A 23,853-nucleotide genomic window follows, 5' to 3' on the forward strand; every position below is an offset into this window, starting at 1 on the left:
AAGGTCTGACGATGTCCAATCAGTGGCCGACGATGTTAGACTTCTGGTACAATCCCCTTAACATTCACGAATAGTATATCGGGAGCCAAAATTGCCAGCACCGTTTGCTTGGGAATGGAGGAAGAGGGGGTTACAAGCAAAGCCAGAATCTGTGGAGAGGGGGCTAAATCAACATAATGGCGGCTGGTGCTGGAAGACGAGACTGGTCTTTTTTCAAGGGCCAAAAGGAACAGATATTAGATTATTGAGAAAACATAAAAGAAAAAAAAAATTACAAATGCTGAAAAACAGAAATTATTGCGTCTGATTGCACTTTCCAATACGTCCCTGGCTAAATACCTGCCCCTTCTAGACATCCTCTATGATACATTTTGTGTCTCTGATATTGGAGGGTATGTCGCCGAGGAAAAACCGCTTCAGATTCTGCCCCAGATCATTTTGAATCTGTACCACAGGTCAATTTCTGCATGTCCATGTGAAGGACACGTCACAAAATCTCATCCACTTTCTTACTACTGTAAAGGCTGGAGATTGTCCACCCGCAAGTCTCTGCAGTTTATATGCCACGTGTGAACATATCCTAAAGGGGTTGTCTGCATTGGCAATGCCTTTTTATTTAAAGAAGTCGTGGAAAGAAAGTAATTACAAGTTACGTCAAGTTAACTGCCGCAGATCGCAGCTACCGCTCATAGAGGTCGGGAGCGGCTATGTGATTCTGCAGCTCCCGCCTCCTGTATATGAATAAATGAGAGACTTATCTTCATTGGTGGCGCAGTGCGCCCCTCCAAACCCCAGTATTAAAGAAATTGGTGGCGCAGTGCGCCCTCCCCCACCCAAGCCCCCCAGTAGTAATCATTGAAAGACACTGGTGGCGCAGTGCGTCCCCCCACCCGCACCCAAGCCCCCCAGTAGTAATCATTGGTGGCAGTGGCCACAGAGTCCCCTCTCCCCTCCTCCTCCTCAGTGGCAGCTTCTGATCGGAGCCCCAGCAGTGTAATCCTGGAGCTCCGATCGGTTACCATGGCAGCCAGGATGCTACTGAAGCCCCATAGTCAGCTCCCTGCTGCTGTGTGCAAAAAGCCTAGAGCAGCAGGGACAGTGTGAGGTCCTATTCACCCTGATAGAGCTCTATCAGGGTGAATTGGACAAGGGTTCTAGTCCCTAAGGGAGCTAAAAGTTTGTAAAAAAAAAAAAAAAAAAAAAACACCAAAATATTAAGTAGAAATGAAAAAGAAAGATTAACAAAAAAAAACAATAAGGTTATGGTGTCCCATCTGGGGGCTCTGGTTGGTGCTCTGTGTATATATTAATATCTACCTACTCTGAGCAGGAGTTTCCACAAAATCTGGAGGATCCGCTGTTCCCATCAGATGATGAATTCGCCAATGACATTTATGTTATTGGCATTCAGGAAGGATCTCCAAACAAGTAAGTCTTATGTCTACTGAGATTATAGCTTAGATTTTTGGACAAATTATCTTAATTTGATATCTTTCTTGATATCTATGTTTGAATTTGTGTCTTCTTGTAGAAGGGAATGGGAGATAAAATTGCAGGAGACTCTAGGTCCACATTATGTGTTATACCACTTATCCAGACACGGAGTCCTGTATCTCACCATCTTTGTTCAACGGGAGCTGATCTGGTTTTGCTTAGGTACGATCCACTTTCTTTCATTTACATAAATAATAATCACTCAATCTACTGATTGATGGATGTAATTATGCCAAGGTTAGCCATCACTGCTCTAGGCAGTAGAATTGCTTGTTCTAAGGTCTTTGCTCTCAGATTCTTGTTTATATGGAGTAATGGAGAATCTGAAGGTCGACTCCACAAAGACCTTATGAAATTACATAGTAGTAATATATCCAAATGTAAGAGGAAATCACTTTTATTTCATTGTATTGTAGTTCTCCTAACCGCTGACCCTTTTTCTTTCTACAGAGGTCAAAGATGCCGCCCATGTAACAACAAGGTTTTTCCATCATATCAAAACTAAAGGAGCCTTGGGCGTTGCCTTCACTGTCTTTGGAACATCTTTCCTGTTTATCAATTCACATCTGAGATGTAAGTGTCTGGTGTTAATATATTACTATGCACAATTTTACCGTGGACCAAAGCTCTGCCCTTTCACAATGAACTAAATATATCATATGATATAAAAGAGATCTGCGCTATGAATATTCAGGTGCCAAATTAAGAGTTCTTCTATTGTAGCCTTTCCATATAATAAAAGGAAAACAATAAATGGATGGATACAACCCCTCTAGGTGTTTCCAAAATTTTCCAACGTGAAAGCTCAGACAAAGCCAGCACAATTGTCATCTATAGACTACTTTTGAAATGATCTGTCAGTCTTCTGTCAAATTGACATGCAACTGAGCTGCAGCACCCCAGCAAGACCACGACACAATGGACGTGGCCTTCTGCTTCCACTGTTTAGTTTTCTTCACCAGTAGCTGATCGGTGCCGGGAGTTGAACCCCCACTGATTTGATATTCATGATCTATTCTAGTTCCATCATCTAAAATGTCAAAGGATGAAAGTAGATAGATTTCCCATTTAACTAAATACTCTGCATATAAATTCAGTTTTGTGGGACTATCTAGACTACACAACCCAAAAGGAGAAACAAAACTTAAACTAAAAATGATAAAGAAACGTACATTATATTGTCAGAGAAAACTTAAATATGGTGGAGCTTTTGGTTCCCAGGAGGTCCCATTTACTAATATGTATATATTTTTGTTGGTAGTTGGGGCACTAAACAAAAGGATCTAGGATTATAAAATCATCACCGAGGGTCTTCGTCTGCCTCAATCTCTTCCATACAGAGATAACTCCAATGCCTGTGAGTATGCCTTATGTGCCTGCTTCCTATGGATTCCTTTATCTCTCTATTTGTCTCCATCAATGTGAGTCTAACACTTTCATGTAGTCTAATTGTGTGACCTGTTTATTTGATTCTACAGTTGATGTCACCAGTCGTTTCGATCGGGTGTTTTGGTTTGGGGACCTCAATTTCGAACTGAAAGAGGACCGAAAAACCGTTGAAACTCTTCTGCAAAACATCAGAGGAAGAGATATGTCCAGTCTCCTGAGGCATGACCAGCTGAATGAAGCCAAGAGTAATGGTACATCCACTAGTATACCGTTCTTTATCACTCATTATCACATATGCGCCATCAGATAAATACAAATCACTGACATGATGGTTAATATGTTCACCATGTTCTTATGTCCTTACAATCATCAGTTGCTGTTTTTTTCATACTAATCATTTTCTATCTTTCCACTCAAGGGTCCATATTTAAAGGGTTTATGGAGCACACCATCGGATTCCCTCCAACCTATAAGTTTGAAATTGGCACGGACATCCATGACACCTCGGTAAGAGAGCTCACTACAGGGAGCCTGAGAGACAATAGTTCCTGGAGTAGAGTCTGAGGAAATTTTTGCTGCGTTGATCCAGAGCAAGACAAAACCTCAAGACAGTAGAACACAACAGCTGCACAACATTGCCAGAGGAATAATTTCTTACAAAGTACCCAATCCATTTTACTTTTATGTAGAGAATGGGTCATCACAGTGTCAAGGTGTCCATGCGGGCATGGCTGAAGCACAGAAACTTAAATACAAGAAAGTCTCAATGGCAATTTAAATATTTATGTAAAACAGACACAAAACTTAGGCCCCTGATGGTAGGCAACATGGTACCTCATTCGAACACTGGTCTAAGACAACTCTTTAGGCCAAGAGAACCTCATACCACCACTGATAGATACAGGAGACAACTGCTCTGAGCACATTTCATGCCTCCAATATTATTAAATTCCAATGAAACCTCTCACAGGCCAGTAGGAGACATGGCAGATTAGATTTGGCATTTACAAAAAAAAATTAATATAATTCTACAGACATTCAATGATATTATTTTTACGATCTCTACAGGACAGGGTGTTCTATAAAAGCCAATGTCATGGAGATGTGCAAGTCCTGAAATACGACTCCTGCCCTCCTATTAAGACCTCAGACCACCGACCTGTTTTTGGCATCTTTGACAAAAAAAACTCAGGCCCGGAACAGATATAAGTAAGTAATGTTTTGCTCCATGTTGTTGGTATATTCTTTTCACTGTCTGCCATTATTATATGGACATTATAACCAGAGGTCATGGCAGGTGGCTATATGTCAGGACGGTTATCCTTAACATTATTATACATGTCTTACATCAATATATTTCTCATTCCAGCATCCCCTTGACTAGTGGACAATTTGACCGCAAGGTTTATTTAATGGGCATGAGGAGATGAGGACCAAAAAAGTAGCTGTGTGGGCTCATGTTCTTATAGCACATAAGGTAAGAGGATTGTGATTGTCTATCATGTTTCTACTAATAATGTTCATTCTCCGTATTTATTATTTGTTAGAGTGAACAAAATTAACGAAAAAGCAATAAAAGTCATTTCATTTATCTTCAGACTTGACGTAATTAGAAAAGATACTTTAGCATTTCTGAATAAAGGTTGAGGTCATTTGGCGGACAGATGCTCCTCTTGTAAATATGTACGCAGTATAATCCAATGAGCACCTGAAGGACTTACACAGATTCACTGCTTTATATTGTACATTAGTTACTAGGGATTAGATAAAAGGAACACTGCTACTCATATAGGATATTATTTGGTATCTTGCAGGACTTCAGGAACAGTCACCATCTCAGGTGGATAAAAGATCATTTCCATCTTTGTGAACATCAGAAGGTTCCTATAACATTCTGAACAGCACAGCTCAAGGTCCCATCGACTGCTTGGATCAACCATCTTCAAGGTTTGTAGCACAATCTAGTCTGACCAATTAAAGGGCACTTGCCAGGAACTTCAACCACCTGCAGCAGCAAAGGACATGCAAGCTCTTTGCAAACAGCTATGTTTTACTCTGAAACGCTGCAGAGTTACAGAGAAATCTAGTTTAAAATAACCTGGAATCATTTGGGCAGTTGCCACCAGCTTCTTCCCACCTGGTTTGATTGTCCGATGTATCTTACTTTTGTCGAGGAGAGAAACTTGTCAGTCAGATTTTTTGCTTGCTTAGAAACCCCAATTAGTAGTGCATTAATGGGAATTATTTATTTTGCAGAGTAAACATCGAAACCACAGAACATCTGGCGTGTACAGCGTTCCGTGTCACTGGAGCATCCGCCATTCTTGCTGATAGAAAGGTACGTTTCTCTGGACATGTTCCTGTCCTTGTACTTGTCAAGCAGCTAGAATACTTGGTATTTAATGGGATTGTGTACTTCTCTCCACAGAACAAGTCAGCAAATTTAAGATAACATCAACAAGCCCAGAACATCCAAGGGCAGAACTTTCCTATTACATTGGTCACAGAAGAGACATCAGTGTGGTTACCAGGGCATTAATGGCAGCCAGAAGACCAGGATCAAAACAGGAGAAAATGTCATCTCTTTCTGTGCCTCTGGGAAACTAATTTTCCACCTCTTACTGATATTTACTGTGACTTAATAAAACCTAATAAACAATCACTGGGTGTGACGGGTGTTCCTTAGGTTGTGCCCATTTGTTGCACCGTCCATGTGGCACAAGACGGTTTGATGGGGTCCATGTGAAGGAAACCATTTGCAAAAGACGGGTATGGCAATAGCTACCTCCTTCTACAGCCTGTAATCTAGTATGGTAAATATGGGAGAAGAACCCCAAATCATGGCTTGTGTACACCTCTCAAGTTCTGCAGGTTTGGCCTCTTTCTTGTGAACTGTTCGGTCCCCCGCTCGCACTAAATCTGGCCATACACATGAGACAACGATCAGCCTCATTGTGGCCTATCCGCTGTCGATGGGATCATTCGTACAAAGATGCCACCAGCAACTTGCCAGACTAAGGCAGTGGCGGACTGCGAACTTAAAGTGGCCCTGGAAAAAAATACTAAAAATTGCCCCGATGTTGTAGGTGGGTCCAAATTGACAGAGGTTGGAGCAACACAAGTAGGTGGGACCAATGCAAGTTGCAGGGTCAGTAATACCGCAGTGTAGCACAGAATCCCATCCAATAGAACCAAATACCACAGTGCAGAACAAATTACCTCCCCAGAAGTTGCCCCTCTGTGGTGGCCATCAACAGCTGCCACGTTCAATCCTCCTCCTCCTCCAATTGTCTCTAATACAGATATGAAGCAGGGGGCTTAGAAGGTGAGATGTGGGCCACAACACCAAACCATTCCTGCCTTCAGCATGCTGTCTGGACCCCCCATAGTTCCCCTAGTATTATGTACCCTGCCAGCAGCAGTGAGGAGGACTCGGGAGGCCCTATGGGCATCAGCCCACCAGGAAAATTCCCTGTAGGGTCTATGGTCAGTCCGCCCCTGGACTAAGTTGACCGATGAAGGAGTCAGGATCTGGGGCTCAATGGCAAATGATTCGGCCGATGACAAAAAACACGTGCAGTTTTAGCCTACAATGGCCGAAATTTTCAAACATCGCTAATTTCCAGTGAACCAAAGTCTGCCATCAGCTGTATTTGACATCGGTCGGTCAAAATGTGTGAAATGAAAAATTTCGGTCAACTTCAATCTCAAGTGTATGGCCAGCTTAACACAAAGTTAAAGATGTTTTTTCACCTCAGACATTGGTGGCATATCGCTAGGATCTTCCACCAATGTCAGATAGGTGCAGGTCTCACCTCTGGGACTAGTTCCTATTTAGAGAAAGGAGCACACACTGTATACGCGGCGTCCTCTCCGTTCATTTTGCTCAGTAACTCAGTTACTTTCGAAGTCCCATAGAAATGAATGGAGAGTGCACCGTGAAAGCGAGGCCACCACTTTGTTCACCTCCATGGGACTGCCGGCCCTCAGCTATTTTTGGAACTCCGATATGAATGAACAAAGGGCAGTTGTTCATGCATGGCTACTCTTTGTTCATTTCGGGGGGGCCTGTCCCGGAAGCAGGAGTGGATCCCAGAGGTGGACCCAAACCTATCTGACAGTGGTGGCATGTCCTAGCCCAGTGATAGGCAAACTGCGGCTCTCCAGCTGCTGCAAAACTACAACTCCCACCATGCCCTGCTGTAGGCAGTATTTGCATGCTGGGAGTTGTAGTTCTGCAACAGCCGGAGAGCCGCAGTTTGCCTATCACTGTCTAGCCATATGTCACCAATGTTTGAGGAGAGATAAACACATTGATCGGTGCTCGTTTGCAGCGGCTATTATATAATCTGAGGCAAACAAACGAAAGTGTGCTCATTTATTGGCTGATCAGCGGCATGATCATACAGGCCATTTATTTGAAAAGAGCCTTCCTATAAACAGTAACTGGCCTGAATATCAATCTGTCTAATAGGGTCTTTACACAAGAGTTACCGATCGACGCTAATCACATGTAACTTCCTCTCCTGCAGTCTCTCACACAATGTCCTTTGTCTCTTTAAAAATCCACCAGTCATTTAAACTCATTATTTCAGTCCCTTATTTACCATAAAAAAACACTGTTTTTAACTTTTTTTTAAGTTGCCCTTTTACATTGCACATATGTTGTTTGTGCCTGCCCTTAGTCCCTATCATCCATGAAGATGTTACATCACATGAGTGGGGTGGCTCATCTTCACCAGAGATGACATTGCTGTGGAGGACACAGATGGGCACATGCCGTCACATTAAGTGGTGTCATTGTGACAGAGTATGACCTGAACAATTATTCAGAAACTCTTTTGAATGGGAACAATTAGAATAGATTCAGCTACTGAGGACTGCTCCCAGAGAAAAAATGCCACCCTGGGTGCGTGCCCTCTTTCTGATGACACCAACTACCTGATATTAAAGGGGTTATCCCATGAATAATGTAAAAATGAAAATCAGATGTTATATAGTCCATACCAGGCTCTTTCTAAAAAAAACTGCCCTCACATGGATCCAGAGATCTCTCCATTCATTGCTGCAATTGTTCTGCTAGGTTTATTTCAAGGTGGCACATCAAGAAGGGGGTCCTTTTTCAGGGGGCATATCCAATCTACTGCAGCTCTTGGGATTTGAAGAATTAAACCAAATGGGTCATTTACTATGCTGAAATATGCCTAAATTAGGCGTTTTTTAGGCGCAGATTGCGAGCAACGATTAATCATTATCTGCGACTTCATCCCACTCACGGCAAGTCTAAATAAGTGGGGGTGGCGTGGAAGGGGACGGTCCGGCAACGTCTAAATATAAGACAGCTAGGAAGCAGTCTTACATTTAGAACTGGTGCTGGATGCGCCGAAGTTATGAAGAGCCGGCACCTCATTATAACTCTGGCGATCCACCGCCAGTTTAGGGCTTTATTAAGACTGGCTTCTGAAATGCCGGTCTTAATAAATGTGCCCCTAAGGCTTTTTGTACACGGCCGTACTGCTCCCGTGGCTGTATTGCGGGCCGCATACGGTGGGTCCACAATACAAGGGGCGCCAGCCGTGTGCATTCCGCCTTACGGGATACGGACCAATTAACTTAAATAGGTCCACAAATCCGGAGATGCGGTGTGGAACGGAAGAGATGCAGTGTGGAACGGAAGCAGTACGGAGTGCTTCCCTGGCGTTCCGTTCCGTGCTTCTGTTCCGCAAAAAGATAGAACTTGTTCTATCTTCTTGCGGAACGGAGGAATCACGGACCCCATTCAAGTGAATGGGTCCGCGATCCGCATGCGGCTGGACCAGGGTCGGTGCCTGTGCACTGCGGATCGCAATTTGCGTGTTGGCGCGTTGGTGTGCTGGTGTGCTGGTGTGCAAGAGGTCTAAGTGTGTACGTCAACTTCAGTGAGCGGGACAGATAATTTAGAAAAAGAGCAAACAGCAGGTGGCGCTATACAGAGAGAGCTTAGTGAATAGATCACTGGCAAAAGTCTATAAAAATATTTTTCGTGGGACAGCCCCTTTGAGATATAGTATATACATATACAGTTGCAAGAAAAAGTATGTGAACCCTTTGGAATGATATGGATTTCTGCACAAATTGGTCATAAAATGGGATCTGATCTTCATCTAAGTCACAACAATAGACAATCACAGTCTGCTTAAACTAATAACACACAAAGAATTAAATGTTACCATGTTTTTATTGAACACACCATGTAAACATTCACAGTGCAGGTGGAATAAGTATGTGAACCCTTGGATTTAATAACTGGTTGAACCTCCTTTTGCAGCAATAACTTCAACCAAACGTTTCCTGTAGTTGCAGATCAGACGTGCACAACGGTCAGGAGTAATTCTTGACCATTCCTCTTTACAGAACTGTTTCAGTTCAGCAATATTCTTGGGATGTCTGGTGTGAATCGCTTTCTTGAGGTCATGCCACCACAGCATCTCAATCGGGTTGAGGTCAGGACTCTGACTGGGCCACTCCAGAAGGTGTATTTTCTTCTGTTTAAGCCATTCTACTTCTATGCTTTGGGTCGTTGTCCTGTTGCAACACCCATCTTCTGTTGAGCTTCAGCTGGTGGACAGGTGGCTTTAAGTTCTCCTGCAAAATGTCTTGATAAACTTGGGAATTCATTTTTCCTTCAATGATAGCAATCTGTCCAGGCCCTGACGCAGCAAAGCAGCCCCAAACCATGATGCCCCCACCACCATACTTTACTGTTGGGATGAGGTTTTGATGTTGGTGTGCTGTGCCTCTTTTTCTCCACACATAGTGTTTGTGTTTCTTCTAAACAACTCAACTTTGGTTTCATCTCTCCACAGACTATTTTGGCAGTACTGCTGTGGAAGATCCAGGTGCTCTTGTGCAAACTGTAAACGTGCAGCAATGGTTTTTTGGGGCAGCAGTGGCTTCCTCTGTGTTATCCTCCCTTGAAATCCATTCTTGTTTAGTGTTTTACGCATGGTAGATTCGCCAACAGGGATGTTAGCATATGCCAGTGACTTTTGTAAGTCTTTAGCTGACACTCTAGGATTCTTCTTCACCTCACTGAGCAGTCTGCGCTGTGCTCTTGCAGTCATCTTTACAGGATGGCCACTCCTAGGGAGAGTAGCAGCAGCGCTGAACTTTCTCCATTTAATTTGTCTTACCATGGATTGATGAACAGCAAGGCTTTTGGAGATACTTTTATAACCCTTTCCAGCTTTATGCAAGTCAACAATTCTTAATCGTAGGTCTTCTGAGAGCTCTTTTGTGCGAGGCATCATTCACATCAGGCAATGCTTCTTGTGAAAAGCAAACCCAGAACTGGTGTGTGATTTTTATAGGGCAGGGCAGCTGTAACCAACACCTCCAATCTCATCTCATTGATTGGACTCCAGTTGGCCGACACCTCACTCCAATTAGCTCTTGGAGATGTCGTTAGTCTAGGAGTTCACATACTTTTTCCACCTGCACTGTGAATGTTTACATGGCGTGTTCAATAAAAACATGGTAACATTTAATTCTTTGTGTGTTATTAGTTTAAGCAGACTGTGATTGTCTATCGTTGTGACTTAGATGAAGATCTGTGCAGAAATCCATATCATTCCAAAGGGTTCACATACTTTTTCTTGCAACTGTATATGTGCCATATAGTTAAATTAATTTAAATTACAGAATTAATATCATGAAATCGGCAATTCTCCTGTTGCGCTGGTGGCCTCATATCTGCTGCGCTGTGCTGCGTGCAGGTTATGGATCCTCGGGGGGTGCAGATCGCTGGAGGTTTACCCCGTGTCTATATGCCCTGTCCTTTTTCCCACCTGTACATCATGTAGTGCAGGAGAACGCCCCCCATGCACACAAGTGCAGCACATGGCATTTGGACGGCATGAACCCTGACTAATACGCTGGAGAATGAGCAGACACGGCCTCAAACCTGACAAACTAATCTGGATTAGGCTTCTCTCCCGAAAGTTGTGAGTGATAGAAAATGCAACGTGAAAGTTAGAAGTAGGTCAGTGCACGACGCCGGAATAATATGTGACAAAACTATACATCTCTTCACTGCCGTGCCCAACCGAGGACAGAGGATTAACCCCTACACTGCTGGCCGACAAAGTCAAATAAAAGGGGGTTTCCAGCACCACAAAAATTGGTTACTTAAAAACACAGAAGATCCCTCCAACCATCTGCTGCTGCTGTTCTGAGGCTGCCCAGGTCCCTGCTGCTCTTTACTGATGGCTCTCTCTCCGAATGCCCTCTCAGCCGATCCCTGGCTGCAGCAGTGACCCAGCTCAGCCAGCAACTGCCGGCACCACTCCCTTGCAGCAGGAGATCAGTGGATGGCAGTAGTGCTTCTTTTATGTTTTCAAGCCACTCCAACCCTGCCATCATCAATTTCGTGGTGCTGGAAAACCCCTTTAAATACAGATGTTTAAATGGAGTTGTAAGAAGAAGGTTACTTGTAAACCCTTATCAATGGATATAGGAGAGGACTTCCCATTAAGGGCTCGTGATCACAGCTGTATGTATTTAGCGGTCCGCATAACATGGCTCCACAAAATATACGGATGACGTCTGTGTGCATTCTGTATTTTGCGGAACAGAACAGATGGCTCCTAATAGAACAGTCCTATCCTTGTCCGTAATGCGGACGATAATAGGACATGTTATATCTTTTTGGGGGAACGGACATGCGGAAATGGAATGCATACAGAGTAACTTCCGTTTTTTTTTTTTGCGGTCCCATTGAAATGAATGGTTCCACATACGGTCCGCCAAAAAACCCGGACGAGGAGAGAAAATACGTTTGTGTGCATGAGCCCTAAATCCGAAGGTGGCACTCACCATACGCTGGAAGAGTCTGGTGGTTCGTAGTGATATCTGCAACATGGATTTGTCAGTAGGTAATTAGATATGGATAGATAGATAAATAGATAGAAGTACCGGAATGCAGGATCTGTCCTTCCGTTCTGCGCATGCGCAGATCGAAAAGAATAAAAAATAAATAAATGCCGGATCTGTTTGTCCGTATGACAAGCGGACAGACGGATCCATTCTTGCAATGCATTTGTGAGACGGCTCACGACCCTGATCAGTCTTAAAATGCAATCAGTTGGCATACGTTTTGGGAAGGAAAAATGAATCCAGCCAGCGAAGGAAGCAATATGGCCAATCACAATTCATTAGTAAGCGCCTTGTATTAAAGGGGTTATCCGACACTAACAAATGTCCCCCATACATCAGGGCCCTCACACACAATATACTTAGGCTACTTTCACACTAGCGTTCGATCGGAACCGTTCAGAACGGATCCGTCTGCATTATATTGGCAAAAAAAAAGTGTGAAATTAGCCTGAGCGGATCCGTCCAGACTTTTACATTGAAAGTCAATGGGGGACGGATCCGTTTGAAGATTGAGCCATATTGTGGCATCTTCAAACGGATCCGTCCCCATTGACTTACATTGTAAGTCTGGACGGATCCGCACGCCTCCGCACGGCCAGGCGGACACCCGAACGCTGCAAGCAGCGTTCAGGTGTCTGCCTGCTGAGCGGAGCGGAGGCTGAACACTGCCAGACTGATGCATTCTGAGCGGATCCGCATCCATTCAGACTGCATCAGGGCTGGACGGAAGCGTTCGGGTCCGCTCGTGAGCCCCTTCAAACGGAGCTCACGAGCGGACAGCCGAACGCTAGTGTGAAACTAGCCTTACCTGGATCCCCACGCCGCTCCTGGTCCCCGCACCGCCGCATCTGCCTATCCCCATGCGCGGATGAAAACATCTGGTGTCAGGGGGGGAGCAGCCAGTGGCAGGCGGGGACGGGGAGGAGCGTCACCTGCGATGCTAGGAAGGCTCATCCCCGTCTCCCCTCTCCTACCATTGGCTGCCCCCCCCCCCCCCCCCGACACTCCTTTGAGGCTACTTTCACACTAGCGTTTTTCTTTTCCGGCGCTGAGTTCCGTCCTAGGGGCTCAAATCCGGAAAAGAACTGATCAGTTTTATCCTAATGCATTCTGAATGGAGAGTCCGTCCCTCAGGATGCATCAGGATGTCTTCTGTTCAGTCTTTTTGACTGATTAGGCTTTTCAGAAAAATGTAGCATGCAGTATTTTTACCTCCGGCCAAAAATCCTGAACACTTTGACTGAACGCCTGATCGGGCTTTTTTCCCATTGACTTGCATTAATGCCGGATCCGGCGCCGTGTGTTCAGTCAAAACTGATCCGGCTTTTGCATGGTAAACCCGAAAAATAGGAAAAAAAAGTTTAAGTCCATAAATGGCGGATCCGTTTTTTTCCAATGCATTTTTCCATTGTGATCGAAAGCCTGATCAGGATTCAAATGTAATCAGTTTTCACACGTTTTTCCGGATCTGGCGGGCAGTTCCGATGTCGGAATTTAACGCCGGATTCAAACAACGCTAGTGTGAAAGTAGCCTAAGGAAGTGTGTAACTTTAAATATCCTGAATATCAGTACGGACTGTGCAGAGGGTGTCTTCAATTTGTGCTCGGTTGTGTCTACAGTTATTCTGGAAAACTGCAAACTAAAATAAATGCAAAAAATAAATCAAACCTCCAGAGCGCAATGGAGGAGCCGCGGGCTGGAGAACCGTGCAGAAGAAAACGTAAAGAATTAACAGCACGTGAAAAGGACAGAAAACCTCAAAGGGAGCAAATTGAAAGTGACACAGAAAACGCTTCCATTATTAATAGGAGGGGACGGAGGATGTTTGCACGGAGAATCTACTACCGACATGAACATTATAAATGATATATGCTATAGTCCTTCACGTGGGGGAGACTCTGCATGTCTGCTGCACTGTTAAATAATAAAAGGCCAAAATTTGCTGTGGTTCATAGGTTTAACCCCCTCACTTCCAGGTCCTGAAACAGTCGCCCATTGAATGAACTAAACCAAGTGTAGCCTGTAATGAACGCCATTCACACAGCCTGTAATTAGATGTAATAGAGGCCAATAGGGACACTGCACGTTGTGGAAAGAATGGGTCCTAAATATCCACATCTTAAAGAGCATCTGTCAGCAGATTTCTACCTATGAAACTGGCTGACCTGTTACATGTGCACTTGGCAGTTTAAAGTAGCACTCCCAAAAAATATATATATTCTCTGACCTGTTAGAAAGGTGTATGATGTAATCTGTAGTTAAGCTAATCTTCTCATCAGTGACTGTATTTGTGAGTTATCCCCTCCCTTGTGATCCTCAGCTGTGTCATGTGACCAATACTCTAATCTCCAACTGACAGGAAGTTCTCTATTTATTCCTAAGAGACTGACATTGAGGTTTCTGTAGGAATACCTAGAGAAACTGACTTAATGTCCAAACTTAGGATGCTGTGTTATTTGGAAAGTCTTATTGCTGGTCGCTGAGACGCAGAAGGGAGGGGATAACTCACAAATACAGTCACTGGTAAGAAGATTACATTTAACGCAGATTACCTTTCTAACAGGTCAGAGAATACATTTTTTTGCAGTTCTTCTTTAAGGCATCTGTGTTCGCCCCATGTTCATATGTGTCCGTATTCCTGAAAAAAATGATTTTTTTTTTTTATATATGGATGAGCCTCTAGGAGCAACGGGGGCGTTGGAGTTGCACCTAGAGGCTCCGCTCTCTTTGCAACTGCCGTGCCCTCTGCACTTTGATTGACAGGGCCGAGTAGTGAAAATGTGATCACGCCTAGTCCTTCCAATCAAAGTGGAGAGGGCACAGCAGTTGCAGAGAGAGCTGAGCCTCTAGGTGTAACGGTAACGCCCCCATTTCTCCTAGAGGCTCATTTGCATATATTAGAACATAATTTTTCTCAGCAATGCGGGCACATATGAACATGGGACCAACACAGATGCCTTCAGCTGCCAAGCGCACATGTAACAGGTCAGCCAGTGTCATAGGTACAAATCTGCCCTTTAAATATCGGTGGTCTATCCCTAGCATACATAATCAATGTTTGACTGTTAGGGTGCTGATCGGCAGAGATCCCAGGAGAGGCATAAATATTTAAGGCAAAAAGATAAAAAATTCAAAAGAATACAATCAGAACAGTGTGAGCGTTTGAATAGCCCCGATATTTGCAAAGTCACATGTTTAGGTGTCGCTCACGAGGCTCCGCTAATAACCTCTCTCTCGGATTCTGCCAAAAATAAAGGACATCCGGAGCTGTCTGTCTCTGTAAACCATGCAGATCAATGAAACAACTATGCCTTACCCATACGCACCAATGACTGGCCTTTCACCATCACACCCCCTACAGTGGCCAGACACTCCCCATAGGAGCTATTCTAGACTTTTTGCCAGGGAACTTAAAACTAGGCACCCTTTAAGATAATTTACCTTGTGTATTATAGATTAGGAGAGGATATGCCGTCTATAAAATAATACCCGCCATAGTGACCATAAAATAATTCCTGGGCTAGGTGCTTAAAATGCAAGCAATGACAGTGCCAAGCACAAGGGTATGCATTACTGAAGTCATTCATTTCTGCTGCTCCTGGCATGTAGGGAGATGCCACCAGAGGTGACTTGATTTTTGCCAGTGCAGTATGCCAGATTGTCTAGGTACTGGTACAGTACCAAGTGATTGGCGCAAGGCAAACATGGTACCCATATTCAAAAAAGGGTGTAGTTCCTCCACAGGTAATTACAGACCAGTTAGTTTAACTTCTGTTGTGGGAAAAATGTTTGAAGGACTCTTAAGGGACTATATACAGGAGTATGTGACTGTAAATAATATCATAAGTGATAACCAGCATGGGTTTACCAAGGACAGAAGTTGTCAGACTAACCTGATTGGTTTTTATGAGGAGGTGAGTAGTAGCCTGGACAGAGGGGCGGCTGTGGATGTAGTGTTTCTAGATTTTGCAAAGGCTTTTGATACTGTCCCTCATAGACGCTTAATAAGTAAAGTAGTCTACAGGCTTGGAAAGTATAGTTTATAATTGGATTGAAAACTGGCTGAAAACTGGAAGACTGACCGTGTCCAGAGAGTTGTGGTCAATGATTTCTATTCAGAATGGTCCCGGGTTATAAGTGGTGTATCTTAAGTATCGAGGACGTGATTAATAGCACAGTTTCTATTTTTGCAGATGACACTAAGCTGTGTAATAGAGATGGCCTTGCAGTTCGCCCGGCGGTCGTTTCACGGCGAACTTTGCTAGTTCGCGGTTTGCCAAACGGGCGAACATATGGCGATGTCCGCCGGCGCCATATTATTTTACATTGTGAAGAACTTTGACCCAGGACACATCCATCAGGTGGTACAGGACAGCCAATAGAGACGTTTCCGCACATGGACATACCCCCTACCCTATAAATAAACCGATTTGGCCGCCATTTTACATTCAGTGTTTTGCCAGTGTAGGGAGAGGTTGCTGTGTGGAGCAGGGACAGACTGTTAGGGACACCAAACGCTAGCTAATAGGGCCACAAAAGTCTTTTTAAGGACTGGTAACGTTGTGCTATCGATAGGTGTGATATAGAGGGGTGTGATATACTTATAATATACTTTCTAAGATAGAAAGTATATTATAGTGCATTTGTATTGTGCAGCAGTTTTGTGCGGTTCTGCTGCGATACCGCAGCTACACAGAGTGCCAAACGCTATTGGAACAAATAATTTCAACTGGTGTGATATACCAGTTGCCCCCCCCCCCCCCCCCCCCAAAAACTGATTGAGGCAGGGGTGTTATATACCAATAATATACTTTCTATATAGTGCATTTGGGTAGTACAGCATTTGTTTGCGGTTTTGCTGCGTTACCTCAGCTACACAAAGTGACAAACACTATTGGAACAAATAATTTCTACTGGTGTGATATACCAGTTGCCCCCCCAAAAACTGATTGAGGCAGGTGTGTGATATACCTTCTTCCACAAATACTGCTCTTCTATAGGGACTTTGTCACAGGGTCATTTTGAAAATGACAGGCAGAGGAAGAGGCAGGCCATTCCACAAGGGTGGTAGGGGTCGGGCAGGTGCAGCAGGCCGGAGCCTAAGTAGGAAGTTGCAGAAGTTGCGAGCGATTACGTCAAAGGACGCACCAGAGTTGGTTGAGTGGCTCACTCAGCCTTCCGCTTCTGCACCCTCCTCATCCTCTGTATCTGCACGCTCTTCACTCTTTGCTGTGTGCACCTCCAAAGACATCAACACCACCACCATAGCCCCTCCACTCGCTTCAGAGAAATTATTTTCCCATCCATTCCCAGACCTTACCGATGCGCAGCGATTCTTGGCATCAGATCAGAAAGAGTAGGTATCAACGGTCAGCACCCAGAAGTCTGACGACAGTACCCAGATCAGCCCAAGGAGGGTGGTCCCTGTTGTTGATGCTTAATCCGAGATCACTAATGTCAGTAGTGGTGAAGGTGACGATGCTGATGTGTCGATGGACGTCACGTGGGTGCCCACAAGAGAGGAAGAGGAGGGGAGTTCAGAGGGAGAGACAGAACAGCAGATAGGGAGGAGAAGGAAGAGAAGCAGGCAGAACTTTCAGTGCACAGAAGGCAAAAAGCAGACTGCTAATGTATCTGGAACAAGCCATCCACCATGCACGGTCACATCTGACGCTCCCAGGACGCCGGCACATGGCTCTGCAGTGTTGGCTTTTTTTAACGTGTCCGCTGCTGACAATAGAGTTACCATCTGCAGCCTGTGCTGTCAATGCATAAGTTGCAGTAAGCCCAACACTCACCTAGGGACGACCGCCTTAAGAAGGCATCTGGCCTCCCATCACCGAGCCCAGTGGGACCAACACAGTCAGAACCCACAAAGCCACACTCCCGGCGCTCCACGTCCTGCCTCTTCTCCTTCTCCTCCCATTTGTCCTCCACTCCACCTTCCACCGTGCCGTTGTCGTGTTCATTTGGCAAAAGGCAGGCTTCTGTGGCCAAAATGTTCGAGCGGAAAAAGATGATGACCCTCTTGCCCAACGGCTGACTGCCGGCTTGTCGGAACTGCTAGCCCACCAACTACTGCCATATAAACTGGTGGACTCAGAGGCCTTTAGAAAATTTGTGGCTTTTGGCACACCGCAATGGGGCATCCCAGAGCTATATGGCGCACGTTCAGCGGCAAGTGAATGTATCTCTGGCACACAGTGTCGGTGCCAAGATACATCTGACCACAGACACGTGGTCTAGCAAACACGGGCAGGGAAGGTAAATAACTTTTACTGCCCACTGGAACCTTCTGACGGCTGTCAAGCATGCAACCCGGGGCACCTGTGTGGATTTGGTGTTACCGCCACGGATTGCATGCAGGCCTGCCTCTTCTTCTCCTCCTTCTACTCCATCCTCCATCTACTTCTTGGCTGATTTCTCCTTTTCCACTGCTACTGCCTCTTCCGCTGCGCCCCCCAAGCTCCCCAGAACCTATTCGATATGCCAGATGAGACATTGCCATGCTGTGCTGCGGCTGTTGTGCCTGGAAGCCAAAAGCCACACCGGTCCTGCACTTCTTTTAGCTTTGCGGTCCCAGGCCGATCAGTGTCTAACCCCGCTCAATTTGACAGTTGGTAAAGTGGTGTACTACAACGGTGCCAATCTGCGTGCTGAAACAGGGCAAAATGACACACGTGCCGTGCATGGCACACGTCCTGAACTTAGTTGTGCAGCCAAATACCCTGGGGACCAGGACGTCCTGCGGCAGGCCAGGAAAATCTCTGGCCATTTTAGAAGATCTTACACGACCATGGCTAGCCTTGCTGACATTCAGCGGCGACACCACTTGCCCGTCAGACGTCTGATTTGTGACTGCCCGACACGCTGGAACTCCACCTTGTATATGCTTGATAGGCTGCTCCAGCAGAAACGCGCAGTTAACGACTACCTGTACGAACTCTGCGGCAGGACAGGTTCTGGGGAGCTTGTTTTTTTTCACCGTGCCAGTGGCTGCTCATGCGCAACACATGCAGACTTCTGCGGCCATTTGATGAGATCACTAAACTGGTCAGTCGCAGCCAGGGCACCATCACTGACATCGTACCTTACGCCTTCTTTCTGGAGCCTGCATTGCGTTGTGTCATTGATCAAGCCGTCGAGGAGCAGGAAGATGAGGAAGTCACAATGCTGGATCAATTCCCAGGGGGGGCTACTCCATCTGAGACAAGTCAACAGGAGTCTGAAGAGGAGTCAGAGGAGGATGGTGCCGAGGCAGAGGAGGAGCAACAGGAGCATGCTTTAAACTTTTCTGGGATCCATGGTGTTGTCCGTGGCAGGGGGGAGGAGACCGAGGACGACATTATCCTGGACGATGAGCAGGAGCCAGGCCACTCCACCGCTTCCAGTTTAGTGCAAATAGAGGCCTTCATGCTCCAGTGTTTTAAGAGGGAACCCCGTATAAAAAGCATAAAGGGCAAGGACAAGTACTGGGTGGTTAGACCCCCGGTACAAACACAAAATGTTAACAGCATCACAGAGGGCTGTCAGAATGCAGCATTTCCAGGCCTTGCTGCGAGAGATGCTGCATTCTGCTTTTGCAGGCGCTGGCAGAGGAATTTCCACTAACAGAGAAACAGGTGCGGGTACCAATCCAACAGCGCATGCAAGAAAAGGGCAGTTTGAAGATGTGTTGGTCACTTTGGATATAAGATCACTCTTGCAGCCAACCCATCGACAGCCGTCCTCCGGATCCAGCCTCAGGGAACACCTAGACCGACAGGTGTCCGACTACATCGGGTTAACGGCCGATGTGGACGCTATGAGAAATAAGGAACCCCTGGACTACTGGGTGTACAGGCTTCACCTGTGGCCAGAGCTGGCACAATTTGCTATGGAACTCATGGCTTGCCCTTCGTCCAGTGTCCTGTCCGAAAGGACGTTCAGCGCAGCAGGGGGATCGTAACTAATAAGCGCACTTGCCTAGCTCACAACAGTGTGGAGTACCTCACATTTCTAAAAATGAATGAGGCATGAATCTCGGAGGAATTCAACACCTGTGACGACCACGTTTAATTGAATTTCCTCATGATAGCCCACAAATATCCGCCACCACACAGAACAAATAATGGTCCCTGTCTTAGGTAAATACAGCGACATAAAAGGCCTTTTCTGTCTGAGGAATTAAACACCTGTGATGACCACGTGTTTCAACTATTATCATCAGGGTTTTTTTCAAGAGGAGAGATTTCGTTAGCCATGTTTTTAATCCAATTTTATATTTTTAGTTCTTTTAAACATATGTATTTGCCCTGTATTTGTACTGGCCTTCAGTAAAATTGATATCCATTGACCGTCTAATAGACCCCCAGCCACATAATCATTTGACCTTTTCTGTATGGTGAATGCATAATTTTTGGGGCCTGTAGTCCACTGGCCTGCTGTAAAATTGATATCCAGTGACTGTGTAATCTACCTCCAGCCACATACTTACTTGTTCTTTTCTTTATACTGAATGCATAATTTTTGGGGCCTGTAGTCCGCTGGCCTGCTGTAAAACTGATATCCAATGACCGTGTAATCTATCTCCAGCCACATACTTACTTGTTCTTTTCTGTCCGGTGAATGAATACATTTTGGGGCCTGTAGTTCACTGGCCTTCTGTAAAATTGATATCCAATGACCGTGTAATCTACCTCCAGCCACATACTTGTTCTTTTCTGTCCGCTGAATGCATAATTTTTGGGGCCTGTAGTCCACTGGCCTGCTGTAAAATTGATATCCAATGACCGTGTAATTTACCTCCAGCCACATACATACTTGTTCTTTTATGTCTGCTGAATGCATAATTTTGGGAGCCTGTAGTCCACTGGCCTGCAGTAAAATTTAAATTCAATGACTGTGTAATCTACCTCCAGACACATACTTGTTCTTTTCTCTCCGTACTCCATGGTCTAAAATAAAAATTTTATAGGCTCCGACGGGGCACATTTAAGAGAATTTCCCTTTAAGACGCATAAAAATGTTCCCTGATTAAGATATATTTTTTGTTGGAATTTTTGTCATTGATCCCCCTCTAGTATGTCACTGTCCATGTTGTGGGACTATTTGTGCACTTCTACTAAGTATTTGTTGTCTGAAAATACAGGGAGTGCAGAATTATTAGGCAAATGAGTATTTTGACCACATCATCCTCTTTATGCATGTTGTCTTACTCCAAGCTGTATAGGCTCGAAAGCCTACTACCAATTAAGCATATTAGGTGATGTGCATCTCTGTAATGAGAAGGGGTGTGGTCTAATGACATCAACACCCTATATCAGGTGTGCATAATTATTAGGCAACTTCCTTTCCTTTGGCAAAATGGGTCAAAAGAAGTACTTGACAGGCTCAGAAAAGTCAAAAATAGTGAGATATCTTGCAGAGGGATGCAGCACTCTTAAAATTGCAAAGCTTCTGAAGCGTGATCATCGAACAATCAAGCGTTTCATTCAAAATAGTCAACAGGGTCGCAAGAAGCGTGTGGAAAAACCAAGGCGCAAAATAACTGCCCGTGAACTGAGAAAAGTCAAGCGTGCAGCTGCCAAGATGCCACTTGCCACCAGTTTGGCCATATTTCAGAGCTGCAACATCACTGGAGTGCCCAAAAGCACAAGGTGTGCAATACTCAGAGACATGGCCAAGGTAAGAAAGGCTGAAAGACGACCACCACTGAACAAGACACACAAGCTGAAACGTCAAGACTGGACCAAGAAATATCTCAAGACTGATTTTTCTAAGGTTTTATGGACTGATGAAATGAGAGTGAGTTTGATGGGCCAGATGGATGGGCCCGTGGCTGGACTGGTAAAGGGCAGAGAGCTCCAGTCCGACTCAGACGCCAGCAAGGTGGAGGTGGAGTACTGGTTTGGGCTGGTATCATCAAAGATGAGCTTGTGGGGCCTTTTCGGGTTGAGGATGGAGTCAAGCTCAACTCCCAGTCCTACTGCCAGTTTCTGGAAGACACCTTCTTCAAGCAGTGGTACAGAAAGAAGTCTGCATCCTTCAAGAAAAATATGATTTTCATGCAGGACAATGCTCCATCACACGCGTCCAAGTACTCCACAGCGTGGCTGGCAAGAAAGGGTATAAAAGAAGAAAATCTAATGACATGGCCTCCTTGTTCACCTGATCTGAACCCCATTGAGAACCTGTGGTCCATCATCAAATGTGAGATTTACAAGGAGGGAAAACAGTACACCTCTCTGAGCAGTGTCTGGGAGGCTGTGGTTGCTGCTGCACGCAATGTTGATGGTGAACAGATCAAAACACTGACAGAATCCATGGATGGCAGGCTTTGGAGTGTCCTTGCAAAGAAAGGTGGCTATATTGGTCACTGATTTGTTTTTGTTTTGTTTTTGAATGTCAGAAATGTATATTTGTGAATGTTGAGATGTTATATTGGTTTCACTGGTAAAAATAAATAATTGAAATGGGTATATATTTGTTTTTTGTTAAGTTGCCTAATAATTATGCACAGTAATAGTCACCTGCACACACAGATATCCCCCTAAAATAGCTAAAACTAAAAACAAACTAAAAACTACTTCCAAAAATATTCAGCTTTGATATTAATGAGTTTTTTGGGTTCATTGAGAACATGGTTGTTGTTCAATAATAAAATTAATCTTTAAAAATACAACTTGCCTAATAATTCTGCACTCCCTGTATGAGCTGAAGGTTTTTCAGGTTTGCCTGCCATTAAAGTGAATGGGGCTCACAGCAAACTTGCGGTTCGCGAACATTTGTCCACGTTCGCGCATTTGCGAACCGTCCCGGCCAATCCATCACTACGTAGTACTGTACAGTCTATGGAAGATATCCATATACTACAAGCTGACTTGAACACTCCGAGTGATTGGGCAACAACTTGGCAAATGATGTTCAATGTAGACAAATGTAAAGTTATGCATTTTGGTAGTAATAACCCCCGTGCTTCATATGTCCTAGGTGATGTAACACTGGGAATTCTTAAAAATAAACAACATTAATGCTTATGAAAACATGTAGAAATCTGAGTCTCACTTCCTTCTGGGATTCGCGTCCCCACCTATCCCTTGATGGACCTTTGTCTCTTTTTTAACCGTATCAACTATGTAACTATGTAACAAAGTTACTGCAAAAGGGTGATTGTTATGATGTTATATTGTTAAGTGAAATGTTGTGATTTATTGTATTTGTATACCTAATAGCATTGTATGGACGGATAAGGGTTAACACCTTGGCATAATCCTGTTAGGTTGCTGTGAGATGGGCCTAGGTCCACCCCTTAAATAGTCATTGTACATCTAGTTCTGCCTGAGGAACAGTGAGAACCTACTTGTACAAGCTCCTCAGAGCTAGGCCCGAGCTCAAAAAGCCTTAATCTCTGAGACCTCTAGAGCCAAGGAAACAACTTGATCATCTAAAGTGCTGTTGTATATAAGCCGCTATTGTGGAGGAATTGCACTGCGATCTACCTGGAACTGTGCCTTGTTACTGTAGGATATACCACTACTCCTATTATGCACTTTAGTAAAGAGAGATTTATTCATACCAACTGGCCTGGTTACTGACTCCACCATTGCACCTGCTCTTCTGCTTTGCACCCAGACCAACACCTAACATCAAGGGCACCCCATACCACCAGGCAGAAACCCCAAGCCTTCAGTCAATGCACAGACCTAAGGGGTGCCATTTTGAAGATGGCAACTGTGATTTGTGAGAATAACTAGCACCGTCAGAGTCACTACTACTCCGATCCTCCTCGTCTCCCCTCCGGGTGGCTGCACCAGCTATTAGTAATTTATATTTTTTCAAGTATTCAAAGGCGCCAATCTATTTATGTGTCTCCCATAGACTATAATGGAATATGCCATAAATAATCCTTTATAGGAAACCCTGTTAATAATCACTATGATGTAGGTAAACCTAAATTAGTATTAAAACATGAATTAATGGAACAATGGATGTGAATGGAAGCTTTCTATAGTCTCCCACTGATAAGACATTCAGGGAAATGAAACAAGGACACGTAGAAGGAGATCCATTGTAAG

At 44.6% G+C, this 23,853-nt stretch overlaps 1 protein-coding gene across 5 annotated transcripts in view; it reads right to left on the reverse strand.

Annotated features, from left to right (window-relative positions):
* The window catches only part of CACNA1D (calcium voltage-gated channel subunit alpha1 D), a 312,213-nt gene that overhangs the window by 169,560 nt on the left and 118,800 nt on the right, over window positions 1–23,853 (reverse strand). The window lies entirely within an intron of this gene.

The sequence above is a fragment of the Bufo gargarizans genome, chromosome 7, assembly GCF_014858855.1.
Source record: "Bufo gargarizans isolate SCDJY-AF-19 chromosome 7, ASM1485885v1, whole genome shotgun sequence".
NCBI lineage: Eukaryota > Metazoa > Chordata > Amphibia > Anura > Bufonidae > Bufo > Bufo gargarizans.